At 36.1% G+C, this 10593-nt stretch overlaps 1 long non-coding RNA gene across 2 annotated transcripts; it reads right to left on the bottom strand.

Moving 5' to 3' along the window:
* Positions 1 to 887: 887 nt before the first annotated feature.
* On the bottom strand, positions 888 to 10351 carry LOC141368943 (uncharacterized). Of its 2 annotated transcripts, XR_012372355.1 has the most exons (5): positions 10291 to 10351; positions 9395 to 9556; positions 9248 to 9299; positions 3742 to 3836; positions 888 to 1144 (listed from the first exon to the last, which is right to left on the bottom strand). It is a non-coding gene; the product is annotated as an uncharacterized lncRNA (long non-coding RNA). The 2 variants fall into 2 exon arrangements; XR_012372354.1 differs by lacking the exon at positions 3742 to 3836.
* Between the last annotated feature and the right edge of the window lie 242 nt (positions 10352 to 10593).

Here is a 10593-nt window from a genome sequence, read left to right as displayed (position 1 = left end):
CTGGCTTTCTTTTTACTGCAAAGGTAAGTTATATACAGGCCATTTACAATATATTTTTTGTTTGTTTGTTTTTGTGTTGTAATGCTAACGATAGCATGCTAACCAAATGTGGATGCTAGGTAGCCAGCCACAGGACCGTTTCAAAAGTTACTGTCTTATATGAATTATCTTTATTCAGAGTATGAGTGCATTAAGATATTCCTTAGAAGTATTAAAATAGCCAAAGAAGTACTGGTTGGGTTGTTTATATGTTCCCAGCTAACAAATTTATGTTCTGAGAACGTTTTCCTAACGTTCCGTTTTGGTTGTGGGAACGTTATTTGGAATGTTCCAAAAACGTTAAAATGTCCAGTTTGCTTAACGTTGCTAGAACGTTATTTTATGGTTAGCATAACGTTCCTACAACGTTCTTACAACCTAAATTTCACTAAAAATATAACGTTCTACAAACGTTCACTTGGAACGTTCTAAGAACGTTGAAATGTCCAGTTTGCTTAACGTTGCTAGAACGTTATTTTATGGTTAGCATAACGTTCCTACAACGTTCTTACCACCTAAATTTCATTAAAAATATAACGTCCCACAAACGTTTGTTTGGAACGTTCTAAGAACGTTGAAATGTCCAGTTTGCTTAACGTTGCTAGAACGTTATTTTATGGTTAGCATAACGTTCCTACAACGTTCTTACCATGTAAATTTAATTAAAAATATAACATTCTACAAACATTCATTTGGAACGTTAAAATGTCCAGTTTGCTTAACATTGCTCCCACAACGTTCTTGCTACCAACATTTCTTTTTAAAAATACAACGTTCTGAGAACATTTATTTGGAACATTACAAAGTTTAGATAAAAAAATGTTTTTGAGCTTAGCAGTGATCCTTCATTCTCTTTTAACATAATTTTATTAAATGATAACATTCCAGGTGCAACGTAACTCATTAACAGATCAAAATGATATAAAATGTAACATAATACTTAATAACATAATACTTACGACAATAAAATATAAATTGACAGCAAAACATAACTAGCTTTAATAATAAAAACATTGAATCAGTGAGAACTTTATAAATTTGTGTGTGTGTGGGATGTGAGTGCTGAAAACTAGCACTGTCCATGGCCTGTGTCTTCATGCCCCATCTGTAAAGTAAATAGAATAAAATTTATTAGATACAGTGCAATGAGTACGACAAATATAAAATCTTAAATCAAAACAGCTATTATAAACTATAAAATATTAGCTAATCTTTTCAAGTTTTCTGGTATTCAGAAACAATATATTTTATAAAATGTAAGTAGCTATAAAACTGTAATAATTTTTTTCACATTTACACAATTACAAATTAAAACAGATTTTTATGGCATTCATTAAAAATGACAAATAAACGTCTAACCAAAATGAATTTCCTTTAAACAAGAGAAACGTACATCTGTCAGTGAACACAAATGCAAATGTTTTCATCTTTACAATGAAACAATTTGCTAATCTATAATTTATTATGCAAGCAAGGCTTTATAGTTAGCTCCTGTTCCAGTATCTTTGTTAAAGGCAGGATAGGCAGGAATTATCTAAAAAAACTTTTTTATAAATTTGTTTAAACTGTCTTTATATATCAATACATAAGTAAAATGTAAGTACTCCGAAAAAGAGAGTACAAAAATCGAGTGTCTGTAGACTGTTTTAAACAGCTCATTTTTCCATTCACTCCAACCCCTCCCTTCTGGGTTTCTTCTAAAGCCACGCCCCCAAAACACATGAACGCGTGACGTCGACCGCTCTGCTGGGAGAAGGATTTACCTCAGACGAGCGGAGAGGAAAGAGCGCGGTGCATGTAGTAACATCATGTCACAATCACATGTAATAATACACCTAACTTTATCACTATAAATATAATCTGCTTATCATTTGTTTCGTCTCGAATGGAAATAATTAGCTGTGTTTAAAACAGTCGTGAGAGATCTACAGACACTCGAGTTTTATACTCTCTTTTTCAGAGTACTTACATTTTAATTATGTATTTGTATCGAGTATGCAATCTTTCCGGCAGATCTGCGAATCTGCAGTGTTTCCGGCTCTGATTTGAGAGACAGTTTGTGCGGATCAGCCGGTTACGAGTTGAGAGATTCTCGAGTCAGAGCAGATTCACAGGTCTCTTGAGTCCGTATTGTTTCCGGCTCCGAGTGAGAATCTCAGGTTAGTTTGCGGCTCTCGCGGATCAGCAGGTCTCTCGAGTTTGCAATGTTTCTGGCTCTGAGTGAGAATCTCGGGTCAGTTCTCGCGCGATCAGACGGTTACGAGTGGATCTGTAGAGCGAGCGAAGTCTCATTATTAATGTTGAAAGAGGTTTGTGTATGTGGTGGGGCTGTTTATGGTTTTACATTGAATTGTAGTAGGACTCAACTGATCCGGGTTAATGATACTAGAGACTCGCGACTCATGAGTTAATTTAAAGATCCGGGTAAAAGATCACGACTCAAACAGGTCTAGCTCACACTACTGATTGTTAAACATGTGTGACTGTGAAGCATTTAATAATTAAATTGTAATGTCAATACTATAACTGATATTATTTTTGTGTGAGGCTCCGACGCATTCACAGACTCTGACGTTTTAACAGCAGAGACTACATAAAATCAGTGGCGGCTGGTGACGACTTTTTCGAGGGCGCACGATGCGAAGCATGTCACATGTATGTAGCCGGTTATGTGTGTGATTCGTCGTTTCAAAATGTTTGTTCTGCATCATGTGAATGTATGTGCATTATGGTTCTTGTCAAAATAAGTGCACACGTGTCTAAAGGGTTTATGATAAAAGAGACGCTTTTGTTTGTCAGAAACTTAATCTCATGTGTAATCAGAGTTATTGTTAAAGGAATAGTCTACTCATTTTCATTATTAAAATATGTTATTACCTTAACTAAGAATTGTTGATACATCCCTCTATCATCTGTGTGCGTGCACGTAAGCACTGTAGCGCGCTGCGACGCTTCGATAGCATTTAGCTTAGCCCCATTCATTCAATGGTACAATTTAGAGATAAAGTTACAAGTGACCAAACACACCAACGTTTTTCCCATCCAAGACGAGCAGTTATACGAGCAAGTTTGGTGGTACAAAATAAAACGTAGCGCTTTTCTAAGCGGATTTAAAAGAGTAACTATATTTTATGGCGTAATAGCACTTTTGGGAGCACTTCGACTCGCCTGAAAAGTCCGCTCCCCTTCTCCCTCTCATAATGGGAGAGGGAGGGTGTTACTGCGCCGAGTCGAAGTACTCCCATAAGTGTTATTACGCCATACAATATAGTTCCTCTTTTAAATCCGCTTAGAAAAGCGCTGCATTTTATTTTGTACCACCAAACTTGCTCGGTAAGCGTTTCGACGTGTGTGCAGGAGGCACTTATTTTAACAAAACGCATGATGCACATGGTTCACATAACGTAACAAACACATATTTTAGAAGAGAAGTCACCGGTCGCCACTGCTTAAATACTTATTTTTGGTCACATGGATAGGATTAAGACATTCAACAGTGTGTACACTCACAATAAAAACAAAACATTGTTCCTTTTTAAAATAACGAATATGCACTTTCAGTCATCTCGTTTTTGTAAACTGAAATAAAACTGTATTTTTGTTATGCATTTTTGCATCTTTGATTTAACTAATGTGTTATTATTAAAAAAAAATTTATAACTTTTTTTTATAATTCTGTCATAATTCTGGGGGGTGACTCACTCTTGAATCACGATAAGGAACGTACTTCAAGGTGTCTGCAATGCACTCTTCTTACACCTTAACTGGCACTTTTGGGTGGATCTTTTGGCAGGCCTCTAAAAAGTTTTGCATAAAATAAGTAACATTTAAGTAACAAGCATAAAAAAACTAGCATTTCTTCACAATCTCCTTATTTTGTGAAAACTTGTGGAAATTTTTTGGGCAAAAATAATGTGGACCTCAAAGAACAAAATATTTGTCATGATCCCTTTAAAGAAACATTTCTTAAAAGAATAGGTGATGCTTAAGGGCTAATTATAGTTGTGCGTATGTCCTTCAGCATAGGCTATTTGTTGGTTTTAGGGCTGGGATAAACGATTATTTTTTAAACGATTAATCTAGCGATTATTTTTTTCGATGCATCGATTAATCTAACGATTCATTTTATCTGTCCGATTCGACTCTCGATTATCTCCCCATTAATTAACTAATAGCAATTTATACATGTTGATTTACATATCTGAATGTAAACATTTCAATATATGTTCATTGCTCTTAAAATTTCAAAATAAAAAAAGACTATACAAGTGCAAAATACTGCATTCTTAGTCAGAGGTAGCATTCAGTAAAGCGTTTGCAGCTCATACTGTGCAGTTTAGTAACAGTATAAAAATCTCAAGTTCAAATTACTTTATTTTACATGCATTTATGAGCAAAACCTCTTTAATGTGCCTTTTGATGGTCAGTAACTTTTATAACTTTTATTTGTTTAATCCACATTGTTTTCGTGCTGTTCTAGTCCATTTAATGACAGATATAAACACAATTATAGACTTAAGATATACACATATATTATTAAATCTCTTTCTCTTAAGTTTGTTAAGATAGATTAGGACTCATTTACTGCTGGACAGAGAGTGAATGAAAGCGCAGTCTTCTGGCAACAGTGACATTTCATTGCTTTCTGTTAAATTGCTCAAAATCATGATTGTTAAAACACACTTGGCATCACATTCATGATTTTATGGTAAAAATGACACTTTTTCGTGTCAATCCACGAGCATTTAAACCATAAACAAAGCACTTTCACATAATTGAGCGTGAGCAGCGCAGCAGAACCCACGCAGAAACGATTGCAGCACTGTTGCTACAGAGCTGCGAGCTTGCGCTGCTCATGCGGCAGGGTGCATGCTTGTTAACATGGGCGCTGAAAAAAGCACGCGCCCGCACGTACTGCTCACACTTGCTGTGTGAAACCGGCATGGACTGAAGCCACTCGCGTTGCTACTATTCTACGGCGCCACCTTTTTGGGTCTGATGAATCGACGCGCATATTTTGCGTCAACTTATTTTTTACGACGCGTTGTCCCAGCCCTAGTTGGTTTTCATATATAAATCTGCGTCGACGCGCAAACACAAGCACAGATTCCTGGTGGGCAGTATCCTCGCTAAAACCACAGAAGCATCTCAACCGCAAAAGAAGCAGCTTACTCAGTTAACTCACAAACGAAAAAGAAGAAGCAGCTTGTTGTGTATGTTTTGAGAAGACCAGCAGTGATGGAAAAAAATAGGCAACTTTTGGTGCAGTTTGAGTTAAAACACTCCTCAACTTGGCCAATCTTTTTTCTCACCGTCGCAAACGGAAATGCCTACGACACATGTTTTTTATATCTGACAGGAGGGGTTGTAGTGGATCAATCACAGTGCTTGCGGTCCGCGTAGAACTGACGCGCTGTTAACATTTTGGTGAGGTGCACATCAGGCTACAGATAACCTACAGCATGGCTACGGTGTAGACCTTACGCACAACTATAACATAGGCTTTAGAGCAACCCAGGCTCACTCGTGATACATGCCTATGCCTAAATTTCTGCATACCCTGAAATAAGTTACTCCGGGTACAAATCGTTGCAGCTTTAGATTAAATGTCCACTAGAGGCGTACAGGTAGCGACTAACAAAAGGGACAGTATTGAATATTTTAAATCCTTTATGTTTTAGTCAGCTGTGTTTCATTAAAATTAAAAAGCAAAGAGAACAGTGTAAGTCGGTATGCAAACTTTTTTTTGCTTTTTCTGTGGAAAATTTTTGGATAATTCTGCGTAATGATTTTAAATATTTAAAAAAATATATAAGAGAATTTAAGCCGTAAATATTGCATCTAAAATAATTACTTTTTAAAGGCTTACAATGAAAATGAAAACACCAAACCAAACAAGTGCTCTGAATTAAATTGGGCCAACACGAACCAGATAGATAGAATTATAGTTTGTATATAAAATTACATATATTATTGTTTATAGTGTTATAGCAGAATAAAAAGCTTGTGTTAAAGGGACATTCCACTTTTTTTTTTAAATATGCTAATTTTTCAGCTTTTCAGTTAAACATTTGATTCTTACCGAGAAAATATACTCTCAAACTGGCGTAATAATCAGTGAATTTGCTGATGTAACATGGCCGCAGCAGGCGCAGTGATCCTACACACTGCCCGAAAATAGTCCCCTTGGTTACTTTCAATGGCAGGGGACTATTTTCGGGCAGTGGGCAATATCACTACGCCTGCTGCAGCCATGCCACAGCAGCAAAGCCACCGATCACTACGCCAGAATGAGAGCATAGTCCCAACCATATCTGCCTAGAAAATTGCAACTTTTAATTTCCGTCGGTCTTAATACACAATGTAATTACAGAAGAGTCAAGTTTTAAATAGGAAAAATATTGAAACTCTTTGGTTATTTTTTAGCACAATGCTAATGGTCTGATCAGATTCAATGGATTGGATTGAATCAAATATTTAACTCTGGGGGAGCTGGAAAATGAGCATATTTTCAAAAAAAAAAGTGGAATATCCCTTCAATACATTTTTGTTGTGAAATTAGCATGTATGAAGAATTTCATCATCTTTTTTACAACGCAATGTAAACCAAGGCTTTGAACCGGTTCAAGGAACGAAAACCAGAAACTTTTGATTTTTTGCAAGGAACAGAAACGAAACCAGAAACTTTCCAAAAATATATGTTCCAGAACAGAACCGTTAATTGAAAATAATGGTAACCGGTTAATAACGTTATTTTTTTAGTTCTTTGACAAGATTTCTGTGCAATTTGACTCTGTGAAGTTCACTTCCGGTCATTGTTGGCTCAGAGAAATGAGAAGCTTGCCACCAGCAGGTAGCCTACTCAAGCCCAAGTCTCTAATGCTCAATCATAAGAGGTAAATATTGTAGGCTATCAAGTATCTCAAGATGTTTGTTTGTTTATTTTTAATACTAATTAGTGGTGTAACGGATCGCAGTTGGTCAGTGATCTATACAGATCACGACCCATAGTTCAGCTCGCATGCGATTTGCGGATTAATATGCAAATTTAAATAGGGTGAAAGTTGATCATTTGCACGTGTTTCAAAGGCTTGCAAATGTTAACACTTAAGTGATTTTAAACAATTTAACAGCAAAAAGGCGCTAAAATAAAAAAAATTCTGTACACACAGAAGCACATGCATTTGAATGTATCCGGCCCAACTCCAATTAGGGCTGTCACTTTTTATTCGATATTCGAATATGCATTCGAACATGACATGAAATATCCGTATTCGAACAATAAATAAACCATCCGGTTTTTAAAATACCATGTGTAGCGCATTTTTTTAAGTAACACCTCGTAATAGGAAGGAGGCTGAGAGTGGGACCGACGACGGCAACTGTGCGCAAGAGAGGGAATCAAATTGGACCAACATGAACCTCATGTGCATGTCAATATAGAATTATAGTTTGTATATAAAATGACATTTTATTGTTAATATTAAATATTATAGCAGAGTAAAAAGCTTGTGCTAATACGTTCACATTATGAAATTAGCATGTATGAAGATAATTTCATCATTTTTACAACGCAATGTAAACTTTATATTAAACAACAACAGCATTTGTCTTGTAAACGGATTTGAAATGATTATGTGCTGACTGTCACGCGTCACATAGACAACAAGTCTAGTCAAGTCAAGTGAGATCTGCTTAACTTAGCGGTAAGTTAAATTTTTTCTCAAATATCAAAGGGTTTGTGCACTATCATTAAAACCGGTCAAGCAAACAGCACGCGCAGGGTTAATGTACTTGTCAATGACGGCTCACAAACGCGTGGGATAGGCTATGTATGTGTGCTTGTTGTCAAAGATATTGCTTCTCACAAACACGCTCAAGCGCGGGATATGTTTGCTTGTCAATGACGCGCATCAATGATGAGCATTAAATCCGCAGAGTTTTCCGCCGAAATCTGCGGGCGCGAATTTCGTTTGGGCTTCCTGCTGCAGTTTAAGTTATTGTCTGTACCTGTTCTGAATAGTTTTTTTTCATACAAGTTGTTATTCATAAGTTGATAACCTGCTGTTTTAAAAGTAAAAAATAATAATTCAGACAGTCCTGTTTATGACTGTCACTGTTAATAAATTTGTGATTGAATCTCCATTATGGTGTTTTTTTTTTTTGATGCCCGCGGGGGGCATCTAGATATTCAAATATATTCGGATACATTGCATGATATTCGATATCCGTTCGAATTTGATTTCTCTCAAAAGTGACAGCCCTAACTCCAGTCAAACATGATTATCCATATGCCCTTCAAAGATCAGAACTCTTGATGTATAAAATACATTTGGCGAAAACAATAATGTCCTAATGATCAGCCTACTTATTTTTATGTCCCACAGCTGACATGGAACGTTATTAACCGGTTCGGGAACTTTATTTTTTGGTTCAAACCGGTTCAGGAACGTCAACTTTAGGGTTGAACCAAAAAACGGAAACTTTAAAATACTGTTTCTGTTTGGAACGAACCAATTGGGAAAAAATTCAGGTTCAAAGCCCTGATGTAAACTTTATATTAAACAACAACAGCATTTGTCTTGTAAACTGATTTAAAATGATCACGTGCTGACTGTCACATGTCACATAGACGAGTGAAGTAAGATCTGCTTAACTCAGCGGTAAGTTTTATTTCTCAAATATCAATGGTTTGTGTGCTCTAGCCTCTATCATTAAAAACGGTCAAGCAAACAGCACGCGCAGGGTTAATGTATATGCACGCGCGCATACATAGGTTATGTATATGTGCTTGTTGTCAGTGACAATTACTTTTCAGAAACACGCTCAAGCGCGGGATGTGTGTGCTTGATTTTTCTCAAAAGTGACAGCCCTAATAAGAAGATCCTTTATAAAGACAGTACATTACGCATATACAGACAGGAGCCATCTTAGAAAACAGCCTCGATAAGTCGAGCAACGAATGTCGTGCTATATACATTTGACACCCCTATAATCCCTCCCACTCTGAAGTGTTGCTAAACTCAATGGAAAAGCTAACCAAGCCAAAGTAAAGTAAGCTGACTCGACCTTACCTGTAGGGTACTATGCAATGGAAAAGCGCCTTTAGGGTGCAAAACCCCTTTAACCATAAAACAGGGTTAAAATGACGTGCTGTCTCTGATATATTATATATAACTACATTATAAAATCGTAAGATTTACATTACCATAACATCTTCACTCTGAAGAGTCGCTCAGCTTCTTCTAACTCAGTCAAGTCTTTTAGAGAGAGTGATAGAGGTAATGTGATTAGTAGCTACTGAATACACTACAGTTTATACATTTAGTACATTACTTAATTAATTGCCATTTACCTTTCATTATGTACCGTGACTGGATAATCCATCCATTCGCTGACCTTTAATAAAAAATACAAAGATAAACTTAATTAACACCTGTCACCGGTATCAACTGGCAGAAATTCACTCTTACCATACAGCATATGTGAAAGAACTCAGAAATTCACTCTGATGGGCCTACAAAAAGAGAAATAATAAAAGGGAAAAACACTGCGATTAGGCAAGGTTTGAGCCAAACATTAGTTGTAATTTTGGTGAGGTAGTATTGACTCCAGCCATGTCAGGCATAAGTGCTTGGCCTGCTTGCAATGTCTGCTTAAACACAAACATAACCCTCTCACTAAAATAAAAGTATAACTCTTACATAAAGATAAATATAAGGGATGTCAAAATGCATTAGATATGAACCTTTTAAACTAAAGCACACCACCTGTTGCCAGAATGCTGCTTTTATCTATATAATTTACATGCAGATGTAACAGTTACATTAACAATGTCTGTGAAAATGTCTGTACACGTTATTTTTCTAGAATTATTTCTCAAGTGACTGTTAGGCAACATAAATGTATTGCCTTTTTTAAACAAATCGTATTTTGTAAATTATGAATTAACTGCATAAGTAAGTGCCTTATTAATCACTGTTCCTTTAAGAACATGCTTCATTAGGTTAACCAGAATAATATAAACTGAAAGATTCTGAACAGTTTTGTGCATTGTGCAATAACATTTAATTAAGACGTACTTACAAAAACACCCAAGACAAATTAAGTATCAAACCATAGTAAACCGCAAGCTACACGATTACTACGACAAAAACTTGCAAACCTCCCCTAACAGTAATGACTAATTAGGCTGTAACAAACTAGACAACAAGAAACTTGTGCAAAATATATTAAATATTTTAAACTTACTTCTGAAACCCCGCTGTGCTGTTATACTCTTCTCTCAGTCCTGTCAGATTTTCCCGGTTATCTTCTTCTTCTTCTTCTTCTTCTTTGGTGTTTATTGGCGGTTGGCAAACCAACCAGTAGGTGCATTACCGCCACTAACTGGACTGGAGTGTGAAACAGGATACATGCTTATGAGATACGTGAATTAATTAAAAAGAAAAAGAACAAAAAAAACGAAAATCTAAATTCTTTTGCTTAACTTTGTTTCTCTTATAAATTTAATGATGTAGTCATATATTTTCCTTTCCCCTAGAATACCTGCTA

The sequence above is a fragment of the Misgurnus anguillicaudatus genome, chromosome 12 (genome assembly GCF_027580225.2).
Source record: "Misgurnus anguillicaudatus chromosome 12, ASM2758022v2, whole genome shotgun sequence".
Taxonomy (NCBI): domain Eukaryota; kingdom Metazoa; phylum Chordata; class Actinopteri; order Cypriniformes; family Cobitidae; genus Misgurnus; species Misgurnus anguillicaudatus.
This window is presented reverse-complemented; position numbering and strand designations above follow the sequence as displayed.